Source organism: Vitis riparia, chromosome 10, assembly GCF_004353265.1.
Source record: "Vitis riparia cultivar Riparia Gloire de Montpellier isolate 1030 chromosome 10, EGFV_Vit.rip_1.0, whole genome shotgun sequence".
Classification (NCBI taxonomy): Eukaryota; Viridiplantae; Streptophyta; class Magnoliopsida; order Vitales; family Vitaceae; genus Vitis; species Vitis riparia.
In genome coordinates, this window is record NC_048440.1 from 15,876,534 (window position 1) to 15,895,664 (window position 19,131).

Consider the following 19,131-nt stretch of genomic DNA (forward strand, 5'->3'; position numbering starts at 1 on the left):
TGTTGATTACTCCTGTCTGAGGACCAAACTCAAGGTACACCAGCTAGGCACGCAATCATGTAACACTAGCGTCGATGCTGAACGGAGGTGTTAATGGCGGGACCATCGGCGGTGTGGTCAAGTTACACAGCCACGGCTCAGATGGTGGTGTTAGGGCTTGAAGAGTGGTTGATTTCGTGGCAGAGAGAGAGAGAGAGTTGAGGCGATGGGTCCGACGAGCAAGGCGATGGGTCTGGCGAGCAGCGGCGATGGGTTCGACGAGCAACGGCGATGATGTTGGAGGCTCGGAGCCGCTTTGGCGAGGTCGAGACAGAAGTGGCAGCACATGTAATTTTGTGAGGGGCGCCTTGCACCTGCTGCTCATCCAACGACTCCTAGTTTCCCCGCGTTGATTTAACGGTTCAAATTTGGTCTGAGTTCCAACGGTCAATTTTATGTACATCTGATGGTCCAAATTGAAGCTGGATGCGATCCAACGGCCAGAATTGAACCCCAACGGCTATGTGATGATCCAATGGTTAGATTTCGCCCAGATTTCGATCCAACAGCCAATTTTGTTTTCCAACGGTAAAATAAGATTCCAACAGCTTTTTTGGCCCAATTTTTTTTTTCTATAAATAGCTTATTTTTCACCAATTTCATCCACGTTTCATATTTGATCTCTCATTGCTCCCAAGGTTACTCATTTTGTTTTTAAGGTATGTTTGTTTAAAATTTTTATTATTTTGTATTGAAGTGTAATTAATTAGTATATTATTTAAATCTTCAATTTTATTTATTTTCTTTTTAATTGTCATGAATTAGTACATCAATGTTTTTCTCTTTTCATTTGTAATTATTGAATTAATTAGTACATTTTTAAAATCTTGAATGAATAGTAGATTTTCATAGAATTATTTAGTTTAGTTAATTTATTAACTTAATTAACAATATTAGTAGCTTCCCAATTTTTAATTTTTTTTTTTATATTTTCATTCGTAATTAATTAGTACATTTGAATTAATTAGTACATTTTTAAAATCTTGAATGAACTAATAGATTTTCATAGAATTAATTTAGTTTAGTTAATTTATTAACTTAATTAACAATATTAGGAACTTCCTAATTTTTCATTTTTTTTTTTATATTTTCATTCGTAATTAATTAGTACATTTTTTAAATCTTGAATGAATTAGTAGATTTTCATAGAATTAATTTAGTTTAGTTAATTTATTAACTTAATTAACAATATTAGTAGCTTGCCAAATTTTTCAATTTTTTTTTTATATTTTCATTCGTAATTAATTAGTACATTTTTTAAATCTTGAATGAATTAGTAAATTTTCATAGAATTAATTTAGTTTAGTTAATTTATTAACTTAATTAACAATATTAGGAGCTTCCCAATTTTTTCAAATTTTTTTTGTATATTTTCAATTTTTTTCTTTTCAATTGTAATTAATTAGTACATTTGCAATAAGTTTGATTAACATGATTACTATATTTGCAATAAGTTTATTTTTTAATTACTTGTTTAATTTAAATTTTTATTCAATTCTAATGAAATAGTATATGTTTAATAGAGTTGCAATGGCTAGTGGAAGTGGAAGTGGAATTGGAGGTGGAGGTAGAGGTAGAGGTGGAGATGGAAGTGGTGGGAGTGGTACATTCGGCCGAGATTTAGTTTGGAAGTATTGTTCACCATTAGAGAGAAACCGAAATAGGACAATTTGTAATTTTTGTGGGCTGGTGATGAAGAGTGGAGGCATTAGTCGATTCAAGTATCATTTAGCGCATAGAGACACGAATAACAATACCAAAAAGTGTCTTTCAGTGCCACCCAAAGTGAAAGAAGAGATACGAGAGATGTTACATGAAAAAAGTAAAGCAAAAGAAAAGAAAGCTATAGATATTGAAGAGATCAGAGATCAATTACATGGCACTATGGGGGCTAGGCATACACATGACATGGACGAGAATGATGATGATGATGATGATGATGATGATGATGATGATGATGATGATGATGATGAAGTGTACATGTATCCAGCAAATATGGACCTGGATGAGCGGGATGCTTATCGAGAAGCGGTTTGTGCATCGAAGGCAACAGAATGGGAGCGACAACAACATGAAAATCTTATAGAAAGCAAGGGTAAAACAGGGGAGTCGTCACGACGTAGTGGTGAACCGATAATGCGGAAATCTCAAAGTATGCGACATTCAGACCCATCACTACCTATTGCACCCTCACTCTACAAGTCTTCTAAGGCAAAGCAAAAAAATATTAAAGATATGTTAAAGGGTGGTTCAATTAAAGAAATGATGGGACGCTTAATAAGTAAATTCTTCATTTATGATAGCGTCGCACCCAATAAAGCAAACTCTCACCACTTCAAGAATATGATTATTGGTGCACAACAAGCAGGTAATTTTTAAGTTATCAAATTTTATATTGTTTTATACCTTCAGTAGGTGTAGTCTTTTGTGTCATGTTTTAAATATTTCTTACATATGATTTGTAGGAATGGGAATCGAACCTCCATCTCCATATGAAATAAAGAATAAGTACTTGGAAATGGAATACAAAGATAGGGAAGCTTATGTGAACCAGCAAAGAGAAAAATGGAAGACATATGGTTGCACCATAATGTCAGATGGATGGACATGGCCCACAAGATTAAGCATAATTAATTTCATGGTTTATTCAAAAGGAAGTATGGTGTTCCTCAAGTCAGTTGATGCATCCAACAATATCAAAGACCACAAATACATATACAAGCTATTGAAGAATGTTATTAAAGAAGTCAGGGTAGATAATGTGGTCCAAATTGTCATAGATAACAAGTCAGCGTTCATAAAAGCAGGGAAGTTGTTGATGAAAAAGTTTAACTTATATTGGACCCCATGTGCGGCACACTGCATCAACTTAATGTTTGAAGACATTGGGAAAAGACCTAGTACTGCTGAGGTAATATGCAATGCTCGCAAGATAACTAACTTCATTTACAATCATTGTTGGTTACTTGCAAAAATGAGAAAGTACTATGGTGGAGACATTGTTCGACTAGGAGCTACAAGGTTTGCTACAAACTATATTGCTCTTGAAAGCCTTCTTAAAAAAATGGTCGATTTGAATAAATTGTTTATGAGTGATGAATGGGCACTACACAAGCTTAGTCGGACAAACATCGGACGAGATATAGAGAAACTAATGTTTGATCATCCATATTGGGATAGAATGAAACATGTTGTTTCATACTTTGAGCCACTATATGTGGTGCTTCGAATCATTGATTCAGAAGTTTTTCCAACAATACCGTTTGTGTACGAGCTTATGCAAGTGATGAAATAAAATCTCAACCGTCAACAAGTTGGCGATTGGATCTTCAAAATACTTAAAGATCGTTGGGAGAAAAAACTAAAACATCCACTTCATGTAGCAGGTACTTAATTTTCATCAATTGTTACTTTGATTTTATTTCATTTTCTCTTACACAATACTAAATCTACATAATTTTATTGTAGCATATTTCTTGAATCCAAGGTTTCAATATAGGTGTGGAGTTGGTAGTGATCCATATTTAATTCAATCAGTCCATGAAGTATTTGCTAAATTAGACCCAAATACTGAATCGGTTGGTCAATTTGGAAATGAAGTAAATAAGAAACTCTTATTTTACTAAAATATCTTATTTCATTCATCATTTTATTTGAACATTTACTAACAAATATTATTAACAATTTAAATTATGAATACATAGCTTGTGCTTTTTCAAGATGCAAAGAGAGGATTCAGTGATCGAGCAACGGTTGCATCAAGGTCAACCACGGTGCCCAGTAAGTACTATTTCTTAATAGAGAAAAAAAATTGATTATCATTATTGTAAATTCATCACATAAGTATTTATATAATTATGAATTCCCTTGCAGCTGAATGGTGGTTCATGTATGGGAACCAAACACCTACATTAAGAAATTTGGCCATTAAAGTTCTCTCACAAACTGTGTCATCTTCTGCTTGTGAGAGAAATTGGAGCACATTTGCTTTAATCCACACAAAGCAACACAATCGTTTGGCTTACTCCAGACTACAGCAATTAGTTTTCTGTTACTACAATATGAAGCTAAAGTTACGCGATATGGAGGCAGAAAATGAACGAGTTGCTGAGAAAGATTACCTTGATCTTCTTGACATTTCAGCCGAGGTGGGTGAAGAAGAAGAGAATCAATTATTCCAATGGGTCAGGCCTATACACTTAGATGATGAAGTTGGTAATCTTGATCCACGAATTGCTGCTCATGCTCGAGAATTTGGAGTTGATGTTGAATGTGTGTTGTCCGAAAAAGTTCACAGTGAAAGTTTTAGCAAAAATACTGAGGATTCATTTCAAGGGGCATTGAATTCCCACCAAGAGGTTGACTCCACAAGTATTGGCCAAAGTAGTAGATCTAGTGCTGCTGGTACTTCTGCTTTTGGTTACGATGGTTCAAAAAGTGGAACTGATGATGGAAGTGATCACGCAGGAGAAGATATTGGGGAACGCCAACAAAGTCAATATCCAATGAGTCAATTCACTTGTGAAAATGATTTCACACATTGCATACAAGATGAAGACCATGGCTCTAGAAGAGCTGGTCCAGGTATAGGAGCTATTGGGCAGCCATACAAAGGAAGAGAACGGACGATGACTCCATATAACGAGGAGTTACTTTCAGGGAGTTTTGAATCTATGAGTATAGAAACTCAATTTAGTGACTCCTCAAATGAGGCTAACGTTTACCCTCCTTATGTGATGGGTTATGGTCAACCTTCAAGTTCAACTGATGAAGAGTATGGTATGCCGACCTACCCCTATGCTGCACAAATGTCTTACCAAGTTCCATATCAAATGCAAAGAGGATTTGACATGAACACATGGGTCAATCTCGAGTATCATATCCATGTAGAGACAGTGGGTAAGACTTAAGAGATATATGCATGGCATGTTAGAATTTTTAACCAATATTATCGAGGCTCAATGAGTTGGTACCAATATTATCTCCAACAGCAAGACGGGGTTCCTTCATCTACCAATTCCATTGAACCACATCGATCCTCATTTTGGTATTAAAGGGTCATTGCAATGTAATATGTACAAATTATTGATATGTAATGAAATCAAGTCTTTCATGAAGCTTCATAATGAGTGTACAATTACAAAATTCACATTTCTTATCCACTGACATGATATAATTACATTTAATATCGCAAATTATATCATACATATATCAATTTTTTCAACAAAACAACTTTAAATTGTCTATTATATTTCTAATTACACTGCTATGAGGTTTTTCTTACATTTCCATGAGTTTTGAACAAATTTTGGCATACAAAAATTTTTTTCCAAAATATCCGCCGATATTTCTCCGATATATTCGATATATCTGTAAAATCAAGTGACCGATATATACGTGATTACCGATATTTTCATTCTTGCTGGTGGTCAGGTTGATCGCCTTAAGGCCCGCTTGGTTGCTAAAGGTTATACTCAAATTTATGGTTGTGACTATGGTGACACCTTCTCTCTTGTTGCCAAGATTGCTTCTATTCGTTTGTTTCTCTTCATGGCAGCTATGTGTCATTGGCCTCTTTATCAGTTGGATATTAAGAATGTTTTCCTTCATGGTGAACTTCTTGAGAAAGTGTATATGGAGCAACCACTTGGTTTTGTTGCTCAAAAGGAGTCTGGTTTAATGTGCAAGTTACGCCGCTCTCTATATGGCTTGAAATAGTCTCCTCGGGCATGGTTTGGGCGTTTTAGTTCAGTTGTTCAAGAGTTTGGAATGCTTCGGAGTGAAGCAAATCATTCAGTTTCTATCATCATAACTCTTCGAGCCAGTGCATCTATTTGGCAGTTTATGTGGATGACATTGTCATTATAGGCAATGATCAGGAGGGTATCCAAAGACTAAAGCAACACCTTTTCAACCACTTTCAAACCAAAGACTTAGGCAAACTCAAGTACTTTCTAGGACTTGAAATAGTTCAATCCAGTTCAGGTGTGGTTATATCACAAAGGAAGTATGCCTTAGACATCTTGGAAGAAACAGGTATGTTAGAATGAAAACCCGTTGACACTCCTATGGATCCAAATGTCAAACTTGTACCAGGACAAGGGGAGCCTCTAAGAGATCCTGGGAGATATCGCCGACTTGTAGGCAAACTGAACTACCTCACCATTACTCGACCAGACATCTCTTTTCCTATGAGTGTGGTTAGTCAATTTCTACAGTCACCATGTGACAACCATTAGGATGTTGTGATCCGCATTCTTCGATATATTAAAGGAACACCAGGCCAAGGTATGTTGTATGAAAACAGGGGCCATACCCAAATTGTTGGTTACACCGATGCAAACTGGGCTGGTTCACCCTCAGATAGGCATTCCATCTCAGGGTATTGTGTTTTTATTGGAGGTAACTTAATATCCTGGAAGAGTAAGAAACAAGATGTAGTGGCCGAATCAAGCGCTGAAGCTGAGTATCGAGCTATGGCTTTGACAACATGTGAACTTATATGGTTGAGGCAACTCCTTCAGGAATTGAGATTTTGAAAAGATGAACAGATAAAGCTAGTCTGTGACAATCAGGCCGCATTACATATTGCATCCAATCCAGTCTTTCATGAAAGGACCAAGCATATTGAAGTTGACTATCACTTCATTAGAGAGAATATCGCATCAGGGTGTGTTGCTACAAGTTTTGTTAATTCAAATGATCAACTAGCAGACATCTTCACTAAATCTTTCAGAGGTCCTGGGATTAAAAACATTTGTAACAAACTTGGTGCATATGACATATATGCTCCAGCTTGAGGGGGAGTGTTGAATATAATGTATTTATAGTGTACAATCTTTTTTTCCTTTCTTAATATAGGTCACATATATGGTAGTTAGTTCAACCTAGCCTTGTATATATATTTCTCTATTGTAAGAAGTTAAACATATGAATGAGAATTAAGGTTTTCTTTCTCTCTCTCTCTTTCAACAATCGGCTTTATAGGTTAAATAACCCCATAATGCACACTCTAGGGCCATGTATCCTCTGCACAATAACCCCAAAACATCACCGGTATTTTAGGTAAAAAAGTGCAAATTATATTTCTTACATTAGTAATTTGTACACATCAATGTAATTAAAAAGGGTGCCAGACTCTGGCAATAACTCCATTTGCTAAAGATGATTGTTAAAATGTAAGCAATATTATTGATGCAAACTAGCTAATAACATCTGAACTTCAAGAACCCATGAAGTGTCCAGATTGACCTATTAGTTAAATAAACTCGCTACCACAATATACCATCACTTGTAGCAACTTCTTGAATTTGATTATCAGAGTATAAATAACTGCCACAGATGATAACTGATGGCAATATTCCTTTTAACTAGTTCTCAAATAAGCCTGAATATTGATTTATCATCAAACAACAACCTCTATGCAAGTAGGGATTCAATGCTGATGTAGTTTCTGAAATACATAGATTTATACCAAAATACTGATACCACAAGAATTTTATCCATATCAATATCCATATTAAAATTAGTTTATGTGCTGAGAAGTTAACCACTGACTGTTCAAGTATAAATCAGGGCAGAAATGGAGAAATTTTGATAAACTATTTTCTATATCTCATGATAGTGATTTAAAGAAATGAAAATTGATAAGAAAAATGCGTAACCCCCCTTCTTTCTACTTTAGTTTAATAGGAATATTATTGAAAGATTGCAACTATATATGTTAAAACTGTCATGAATTGAAAAGGAAGGGATGAGAAATTTACATGGTTCCAACAACTCTGGTGCTAATATGGGTGTTATCTTCTTCATCAAGTTTCACCAAACCAAAATCAGAGATCTTAGGGTTAAGATTCTTATCAAGTAGTATATTATTTGCTTTTATGAACAATTTTTCAGTGTTGATCCTTCATGCAGTAAAGCCAAACCTCTTCCTATACCAACACAAATCCTTTGTCTCGTGGACCAGTCCAAATTTAATCGGTGTTCCACTTGACCTATAGTTAATTTTTTTTTTTTTGATAAGTAAACGCAGAATATATAAACATGAGGCAAAAGAGCCGTAAAGCATACAGGGAGTATACAAGGCGGCTAAGGCCTCACAACCAAAAAAGAACAAAACTCACCAACCCCTAATTGGAGGCTAACCACTCCAAAAAGTCTATAAGAGAGAGCGGTTCCTCTCCAATATACAATTTAGCCCAACCCCATAAATTACGCACAAATGAAGTTTTTAACTTTGAATTGCTAGCACACCCCCTCCTCAAAAGCTAGTCTATTTCTCTCATTCCAAATCATCCAAAAAATGTACAGCGGGATGGACTTCCACAGTTTTTTCCTTTTTTTTCCCCACAAAAGAGCCCTTCCAACTAAATAAAACCTCATTTACAGATTCTGGAAAGGCCCACTGAGCACCAAACAAACCAAGAATGATATCCCACAACACTCTGACAATTGTACAATGAATTAAAATATGATTTATTATTTCCTCTTCGCAACCGCACAAGAAACAACAATTAGGAAACTACCACCCTCTTCTCTGAAGCCTATCAAGAGTGAGCACCTTCCCCCAAGCGGCTTCCCACGCGAAGAAAGCAATTTTGGTTGGAACTCTATCCACCTAGATATTACTTTTCGTGAAAACGACGACAATGGGGTTTGCCAACAAGCTGTACGCTTTCTTGACACTAAACAACCCGTCTCTTCCTTTCTTCCAAAACACCGAGTCTTCCTCCAACGTGACTCTATGTTCCTTCAACGCATCCAGCAAGTTGCCCACCATATCCAAGTCCTAATCATTAAAGTCCCTTAGAAACCTTAAATTCCACCCACCTTAGCCAAAATTCTGGTCCCACATCTCTTCCACCGTGGCATTCCTATGGGCAGCCATGGCAAAAAGATTCGGGAAACTTTGGGGCAGTACATAACTCCCGCACCAAGGATCTGTCCAAAATCTGATTTTGTTGCCTTTTCTCACCTTGAATGCCATATTTTCCCAACACCAATCAAATTCCTTCAAAATCTCCTTCCAAACCCCTACTCCAAACACCCCATTTGTCTTCCTTGTCTTCCATCCAAAGTCCTCTTGCCCATACTTTGCCTCAAGCACCTTCTTCCAGAGTTCCTCCTTAGCACAAACAAACCTCCAAATCCATTTGCCTAGCAAGGCTTTATTCAAACGAGCAAGCTTCCTTAATCCCAGCCTTCCATTTTCTTTATCCACACACACCACCTCCCAATTGACTAAGTGGGTTTTTTTTTCCAGATTGCCCCCTCCCCACAAAAAGCCTCTTTGCAACTTTTCTAACCTCCTTGCCACTGATTTTGGCATGCGGAACAAAGACATTTGATACAAGGGCATGCTGGCCATCGTGCTCTTTATAAGAGTGATTCTCCCACCTTTGAAAATATATTGGCGTTTCCAAAGGGCAAGTCTCCTCCTCACCTTCTCTTCCACCCCATCCTACATGGGAATGGCCTTATTAGGCGCTCCTAAAGGCAACCCCAAGTAAACGGTAGGCAGCTGTCCCACTCTACACCCTAGTTCAACAGCCATCTCGTTCACCTCTTCCACCTCCCCTACCGGAATAACCTCATTTTTGTCCAAATTAATCTTTAACCCTGAAGCCGCTTCAAACCAAAAAAGTATCCAGCTCAAATGCGTCAAGTACTCTTTCTTTGTCTCACAAAAAACTACTGTGTCATCCGCAAAAAGTAAATGAGAAATATTGACAGTCTGCCATCTACCTCGCCAAATGCTACACTCAGAGATAAAACCCCCTTCAACAGCCCTTGTGATTAGCACACTTAGCACTTCCATTCCCATGATGACCAAGTAGAGGGAAAGAGCGTCTTCTTGACGCAACCCTTTAGAACTTGCGAAATAGCCAGCTGGCACAACGTTCACCAAAACTAAGAATTTAGCAGTAGATATACAACTCCGCATCCATCCCAACCACTTTGGCCCAAACCCCATTTTTTGCAGAACCTTCAGCAAAAATTGCCAATTAATGTTGTCGTATGCCTTCTCAATGTCCAATTTACAAATTAGGCCTTTCTCTCCCATTTTTTGCCATGAATCTATCACCTCATTTGCAATTAAGAAGGTGACAAGAATCTGTCTCTCTATAATAAACACAGTCTGATCGGATGACACCACATTTCCTATCATCTTTTTAAGCCTGTTGGCCAGCACCTTAGCCAACAATTTATACAACCCACCCCCTCCCCCCCAACAAGCTAATGGGTCTATAGTCACCCAAGTCCTCAACCCCCCATTTCTTTGGTAACAATACCATAAATGTATTATTTAGGCTCTTAAAGAAGGAGTTCTGCTCATAGAACTCCTTGAACATGTCCAAAACTTCCTCCTTAACGAACTCCCAGTAGCTTTGCCAAAAAGCCACCATGAACCCGTCCAATCCTGGGGTTTTATCCCCATTCATCTCCATTAAGTTAATAGAAGTTGCCCAAACAATAGAGTTCATCAAACTTGTTAAAAACTAAATGTCAATATTTGATGACCAATCTTTTTAAATGGCATAACAAACACAATGAAATATAAAAGTATTAACCTTACCAAATAAAGCCCAAGTGAGACTATTGTTCTCCATGAATTCATATACCAATATCAGTTGATTTCCTTCAACACAACATCCATATAATCTTACAAGATTTGGGTGTTGTAAAGTAGTAATCATTCCAATTTCATTCACAAATTCACAATTTCCTTGCTTTGACTTGGTGGAAAGTTGCTTCACTGCAATTATGATACCATCTAATAATGTACCCTATACAGAAATGTTGTGAGTATACCTTAAAGTATTGGTCTAGCTCCAAATCTCATGAACCAAAAATTTTAGAATTACAAATTTATAATTAATGAAAGAACTGATTCTGTGGAGTACCTTCTAAAAAGATCAGTAACCTCCTTCCTCAATCTTGTTTGCAGCATCAAAGTTGTTTGTAGCGGTTTTAATTTGTCTCAAGGTAAATAAACCAGTTTGTAGATCTAATCCTCTCAACTCTGTCCAAGGAAAAATGTTAGATTGTTGAATTATATCTTAGTGCTACTTAATTAGTTAGAATACATTCGAAATAATATGATCAAAGTAAATGCAACTGGAAAACAGTAGTGCTCAATTTTATTGCCAAGAAGTTACATGTAATAAAATAGAGAACCCATGGAACTTCTCAAGGCCCACTCCAACCTAAGCCGCCTATATGGTTCCCTTGGAATCAAACCGAGCATAACATCATGCCCATCTTGATTCCCTTGAGAACTGTATATATAGATGGACCAAATATTATCAAACATCTGGTATATGCGGAACCGTGAGACTCTTGGACATTCATATACAAGGGACATTCTAAAAAACCATAGAATTGTACATAAAAGGTGGGAAATTATAGAACTCAAGAATAAGGAATGGTAAACAACATAAAACATTCTGGGGAAGGTTCTAGGTAAGGTATTCTAAAGTGCTTCAAGATGCCTATACATAGGTAAAGGGCCCCATTTAGAAAAAGCACCTCCAAGAACTTGCATTCAGAGTTTCCAATCATGGTAAGGCTTTCTTTATGCAATAACACTTTCATTCTTTTTAGTGTGTGTTGTGTGCTCTTTGTGGACCGCTCCACATTTCTCATTGAAGGTTAACTTAGCATCACAAGGGTTGTTTGCCAAGGGAAAACCAAGGCATTAACAATCAAGTGAAGTGATAAACCACAAAAAATGTTTCTTGAAATGTGTCCATTTTCTTCTTACCACTTAAAATAAAACACTTGTAGCTCAATTCCATTATGATGTTTGGATTCATTTGAAATAATTAGTCTTTCTTTAGTCTTTCTACTGAATTTTCTGCTTATATGGTCAATTTCTTTCAGAGATATCTACAACATCTTAATAGCTCTCTAATAATCATTCTCTGAAGAGCCAACTTTATTTTTGCTTATCATATTATTTTTTTATTTAGGTCATGGCCAGTGTGAGTATATCGGCTACTTATAATTATATTCAAGTCGCCACAAATTCTTCTTACTTCCTACAATAGTTGGGAAACATACTTCTTTATTATCCTTCTCACCTGGTCGCACCAAAGCTTGTGTCATAGATTTACATTACCTTGTTCACTTGATGTTCTCTGTCCAAAGTAGCATTTCAAGAAAATAAGGCCCAAAATTGTGAAAATGAAAACCAATACTGAAACTAGAACTGCAATGAGTATCTTCTTTTTGCCATTAGAAGGAGGTTTGAAATCTATCAAAAATAACAACATTATTAGCTTGAATGCTATGCATAGCACATAATTCCACTCAATTGATGTTTTCTATAATAAGATTTTCTTCAACATTGCAGATATCAAGCAGTAAATTGGTTAGAAAAATAAAATAAAATAGAGGAATTGAGCTGGTTTTCATAAAGTTGTTAAATAACTGTCTGACGTTACAAAACTATTGATCTCATAATTTAACAGAATAACTTTATAGTTATTTGTCATAGCAAAACAAGTTGGGCAACAAAAAGGCACATCCAACTTAACTATGAAAGAAAAAGACTACGATATTTCACTAGGAATGAATAAGGCCTAAACTCACCAGATTCCACAGAAATAGCTGATATGAGAGGACCATAAGTTCCTCTACTTGGTATAGCTCTTGTCTCCTTGCCAGCCCAATGGAAGCGGATCTCTAAAGTTTTATTCTTCACAACTGCTTTAAATTCTTTTACAACTACCTTATCAACCCCTGGTGCTGCTTGTACAATATCAAAATCCTCCGATTCCAACTTTCCCTGCAATTAACTAATTAAATCAACTAACCTTCTATTACAAACCAAGCACCAATCTAATTTTTCCTATTATGAGTACCTGAATATAAACATTAAAAAACCGTATGCCAAGGCTATGAAAGGATTTATTGCCTATGATAATTATCTCTGCAAAGTGAATTTTTACTGTATAGTTCCCATCCGCTAAGCAACGCCCATAGTAAGTAAAAAATAGAGGAGAAAGTTGTGCTCTAGCATACAACTCAGAGTGGTTCATTCCAAGTAATCATTTATGGTTCTGTTATGATCCCAGAAGTGTCCAGTGCTACTAAATCCCTAATAATCAGTCATAAGATGAAATTTTGTTGTACCTCCTTCATATTGATCCCCTTCATAAACAACATTTCCAACCATAGATTTCTCTCCACCACAATTTATATGCAATGAATAAAAATCTTACGGAAACAGAAAAGTTATAGACAGTGATCAGTTATATTAAACATAAATAAATATATAAATATATAAATAAATAAAACTAAATTTTATGTCCTTGATGAGATGATATAATTTCATTTCAATACCAAAGATAAGTCCCAATCATCTAGAATAAAATAACAGAGAAATTCACCTCACATTTTATGTACTCACCTTTTTGACAAGGATAGTTTTCCAGGCACCCACCAAGTTCTCTGAATTAATGTAGCATTGGTCCAAAAAAGAAAGAAAAGAAAAGAAAAGAATCAATGTTGTGCAAGATAAAAATATACAAATTGCTTCTCTTCACACTCAAATTATAAAGTAATAAGCTTACAAGTTCCCCTCCTCAGAAAAGCTAAAAACTGTGCATAAAGCTTGACAAGGTTTAGTCTACTAAGAAATAGTTCTTAAAAGCTATCTCGACAAGAAGGTAGTGCAGATTAGTCAGAGAAGTTATTATAAGAAAGATCTTTTTCACTGCAAAAACACAAATGACTCTTTAAACACAATATAACTCCATGAAAGCTAATATACAAAACACTATGAAAGAATTGTGTAAGTTATAAGTGCTAAAGAAGATTGTATGCGGAATTTAATCTAATTTGCAACTGATAGCTAACAAGTAGTTAGGAGATTTTCTAATGAGAGCATTTCTTTCACCCATTGCAGATAGAGTGATGCAAATAGCAAGAATAGAATCAGCAATCAAGCTCCAAAGAAGATAATTTAATGTAGACAGTGAATGAAAGAAAAACTGTGCATGAAGCTTGACAAGGTTTAGTTTACTAAGAAATAGTTATTGCAAGCTATCTCGATAAGAAGATAGTGCAGATTGCTCAAAGAAGTTATTGTAAGAAAGATCTATTTCACTGCAAAAACACAAATGACTTGTTAAACACAATATAACTCCATGAAAGCTAATATACAAAACACTATGAAAGAATTGTGTAAGTTATAAGTGCTAAAGAAGATTGTATGTGGAATTTAATCTAATTTGCAGTTGATAGCTAACAAGTAGTTAGGAGCTTTTCTAATGAGAACATTTCTTTCACCCATTGCAGATAGAGGGATGCAAATAGCAAGAATAGAATCAGTAATCAAGCTCCAAAGAGGTCAGAGATGAATGTGTTCGTATGGGGGAGTTCATGTGTATGTATGTGTACAACCTTACCTATGTATGGTTGGGTAGATAAAAAGAAAGGTAATAGATAACAAAATATGGACATCAAATCTCAAGCAAAATTAACTCAAGATGCTGGATGAAAAACATACGTGCAGCTCTGTCTTCCCTTGATTCCATCTGGAATATTTTCATTAAGCCAATTGCCTGTCAGACACCTAATCGGCACGCAAAAATGGTTTATTGTTAGAGCTTTCCAATGTAACAGAACATGGGGAGCACAAAATAATAATGAATGTAGATGTAGAAAGACTTATTAAAGAAAATGAATGTAGATGTAGAAAGAACTATTAAATAATAATGCACTGACAGGGAATTAAACCTAGTTAGGAACCATGGCAGGGTACTATTTTACCACTAGACCACTAATGCAACTTTTGGTATTATCTCAAAATGTTCTGCAGGAGAAGATGGAGAAAAAATTGAAATTGAAATTTTCACGAGGGTAATCTGCATAAGTATTGAAAGCCCTTGCCCTAAGTGATGAGTCTCCTAATGCACCAGACTTGTGGCCACCTCCAAAACCCATATAGCTGAGGGCAAGTGAATATACCTGTTACTCATAACGAGGAAAATGTATGACCCAGGAACAATTATAAGAATGAACTAATAGTGTATAGTGTTAAACCCTCTATCAATTTTTATGATAGACACAATATAGATAGGGAAGACTTCTATTCATTACAATTACACGTCTTAAGTTTCTGTTTCTTACATGACCTCCACGTTTGTTAGGCCATCAAGATTTGGAATCTCTCCATTCAACTTGTTGAAGCTGAGATCTCTGTGAGAAAATAACAGTACAAATGTCATAATAAAGCACCAAAATAGAAGTTCAGCCAAATGATGGCTTAATTGAATTTGGTGCAATATAAATCTCAAGAGATAAAAGGTCATTAGTTTGAAGATACAGGGGTAAAGAAAAGAGACATAACTCATTGATAGACATAGAATTACAGACCCCCAGATTATCCATTTATCCTCATTCTTAATAATAAAGTCAAGGTGTGTATATTATCATTTGAGGGCCAATTTAATCTCACAAAAGTATTTTGGCATAGAAAAACCACCCAACAAATTCAATAAGAGAGGAGGGGTGATGAATTACAAGAGGAAATGATACCTTCACAAAAGGGAAAAAGAAAAAAGAGCTTCCAACTAAGGAGTCAAAAGATAAAAATATAGTTTAGACCCAAAGGAGCTGGTAATTTCCATCAACATACAGTCTCTCAATATAGCTTTGGCCCATATTGTAAAATATTTGTCTTTCCTACTTTTTCTACCTTCATATGGAAAAATAAAAATGTAGAAAAAAAAAAAGGCACAATTTGCCTTAGTGGTTAAAGGTCAAGGGTAAAAGGAAGGAACAAGAAGAGGAAGCCCCTTACATGGTAGCCCACTATACAGGTTCTTACTGTAGAAAGCTAATGATACTTGACATAATCCACTACTCCAATTATTTAGGGACAACAAATTTGCCATAAAAGAAAAGGAAAGAGGAAAAGAAATGCATGGTAGATTTACAAAAATCTCAATTCTATCATCTCTACTATATATGTGGGGATTAGTCCCGAGATATTACAACCCCTCAACATCCTGCAACATAAACTTAAGTCCATGCAAGTACTAGTGCTAGAGAGTGTGAATTACTTTGCTTTAGAGCATTTTTTTAATCATAAATACTTCATGCTTCTTAGGGGTGGAAAAGTGGAACCCTCTCTATTTAAGTCACTAATTCTTCTGCATAGAATCCCATCAAGAAAAAAATGACAAAATGCTACTCTTGTCCATAATATTTTATTAGTTTGAGAAGTTAGTTATTATTTAAATTAAGCAAATTAAGAGATATGAACTAAGAAGGCTTAACTCACAGTTCAGTTAAATTACTCAAGACTGAATTATTAGAAGGTATGGGCATTTCCAAACCTCTAGCTTGAATCTCTCTATTAATCAGGTAAATCAAATGAACATGTAGCGCACCCGACCACTTTTAAAATGAAGAGACAATAAAATACTTAAACCAAAAAGAAACTTACAATTGCTCAAGTTGCTTCCAACTTTGAATGAAACTGGGTATTTTTCTAGTGAAATTATTGATGCTAATCCTATTGCATTTGGCCCAAAATAGGTATGAACATCACTAGAATTAATTTTTTTAACATCACATATGCATAAAAGCCTTAAAAATACACAAGCACAAAGATTTACGAGAACATACAGCTCTTTCAAAATAGTTAGCTGAGCAAGCACTTAAGGCAATGGTCCAGTGAGATTGTTAGAATTAAGAATGCTAGTCACCAAAAAGAAGATCAAGTCAATGTAAGATTACTATGATTTTTAGAGATTATTAAAATCATCAAATTCAATAAACAAATGTTCTAAAATTGAAGCAATGGACAAATAATAATAATAATAATAATAATGAAAGACTAACAGCTTTTGCAAATGGACCAGTTTGCCAAGCTCAAGGGGAACAGTTCCAGAAAACAGGTTGGCCTCAAGACCCCTCAAAATTCAATTAGTCAAGATTAAAGCATGAGCAAACCAAAAAAGATATAAATATTTAAGGGGGTGTGAGAGAGTGGGAAGCAAGTATTTGGTGGGTCAGAACATACAAATATTTAAGGGTGGTAATATTCCCCAAGAAGTTTGGGATTCGTCCCGATAATGAAAAAAGTCAATTGAGAGAATGAAGAAGAAGAAAAAAAAACACACATTTTTATGGTCAAATGAGAAAATGAAAAAAGTTAAAAAGAAGAAAAAGAATAAGAAGAAGATTCTTATGGTCAATTGAGGAAATGAAAAAAGAAGACGAAGAAGAATAAATGCACACATTATTTTATGGTCAATTGAGAAAATGAAAAAAGTAAATTGAGAACAACAACAAATGAAAAAAGTCAATTGAGAAGAAGATCTTATAGTCAATTGAGAAAATGAAAAAAGTCAATTAAGAACAACAAGAAGTTAAAAAAAGTCAATTGAAAAGAAGAAGAAGAAAAAAAACAACAACAACAACAACAATAACAATAATAATAATAACAACAACAACAACAAAAGCAAGAAGAACAAGAACAATAACAACAACAACAACAACAACAACAACAACAACAACAACAATAATAATAATAATAATAATAATAATAATAATAATAATAATAATAATAATAATAAGAAAAGCATAACAATAACAACAACAACAACAACAGCAATAATAATAACAATAAGAACAACAAGAACAGGAGCATGTTGTGGTGTCCCTAACATGCTTAGGGCATGATTTTAGATTTTTGTAGTAGTGTGATGCAATACAAAAACTTTCCATAAATAGGTAGTCCTCGAGAATTTTATTTCTTAGTTATCTTTCTTCTATTTTTATTTTGTTATAGAAAATCAGGTTGTTAGCCTTTACTTGTAAATTTCATGGAGGTGTTCAAAGCTCTTTTACCATATAGTTACCATAAAGTTAATAGATAATTAGGTTAGGTCATCTAATGAAATTGTTTTCTTCATATTCTTATTATTATGGTTATAATTATTTTTATATTGTCTTTATTCTCTTTCATACTTGACAATTAGAAAGTTGCTTTTAGTCACATCAATTAGTTTTATTTATGCAGGTATTTGATGCCATCAAATCGATCATATCATTGGCTCAAAAATCCTTGTCAAAAAGTTTCATTCCTAGTGATGTTGTTGGAACAAATACCTATCAAATGGATTAAACTATGTTAGACCTTATATTAAAAACCTTAATGGATTAATTGGACCCTCTTTATGGCAAAACAAAAAATACTGACCATAAATATTTTAACCAAAAAGATATTAAACTAGTAGAAAAAATAAAAGAACTTGTAAAGATAAAAGATATTACCCTTAGAAATTGAGTGTAAAATAGTCCAAACTAATATAATTTATGTCTTATATTTCTTATCCTCCTAGTATTTACATTCTAGATTATTAACATGTGAAAGAACTTAATAATAGATTATGCACTCAATGTGAAGAATTTATACAAGCTTGTGATAAATTGCATACTTTAAGGCAAAATGTATAGGATTTAACTAAAGATATTAAGAAACTAACTTCTCTTAAATATTTGAGTGAATATGAGTTAGCTATAAAAGAATCTTATGATGAACTTTTTATTACAAAAACCTTATATTAAAAAAGAAATTGTAAGATTTTATATTAATAATTTATATGCTAGTTCCTCCATATAAACAAACCACTGGTTTAGAAAACTTATGAACCTTCATCTAAAAAAAAAAAAGGTGAAACACTTGAAATATTTAGTGAATAACAAGTTAAAAGTAACAAATAAAGTGTCAAAAGAACACAAAATTTTAACTCAGGAAAAAAACAAAGATAACATAAACCATCTAGTTAGGACTTAGGAAAGAAATTGGAAAACTTTAAAAACCATAATTTGATAAGAAACAACTTAGATTATATCAAAGATAATTAAAGAAAAGAAATTTGTTAGAAAGGAAATAGAACAAATAAAACTAGAACAACAAAACTTGAAAGAAATATTAGAAAAAGTCAATCAAAAAGTAGATAAATTTTTTAGATCAAATATATAGTTAAAAAGACAAGTACTCTAGAAGAACAAAATATAAGCAACCTTTAAAAACAATTTGAAAATTTTAATTTAGGAGAAAAACCA

General features: G+C 34.4%; 1 pseudogene; it reads right to left on the reverse strand.

Moving 5' to 3' along the window:
• Positions 1 to 17,133, reverse strand: part of LOC117923142 — a 37,410-nt pseudogene extending 20,277 nt beyond the window's left edge.
• Positions 17,134 to 19,131: the final 1,998 nt, after the last annotated feature.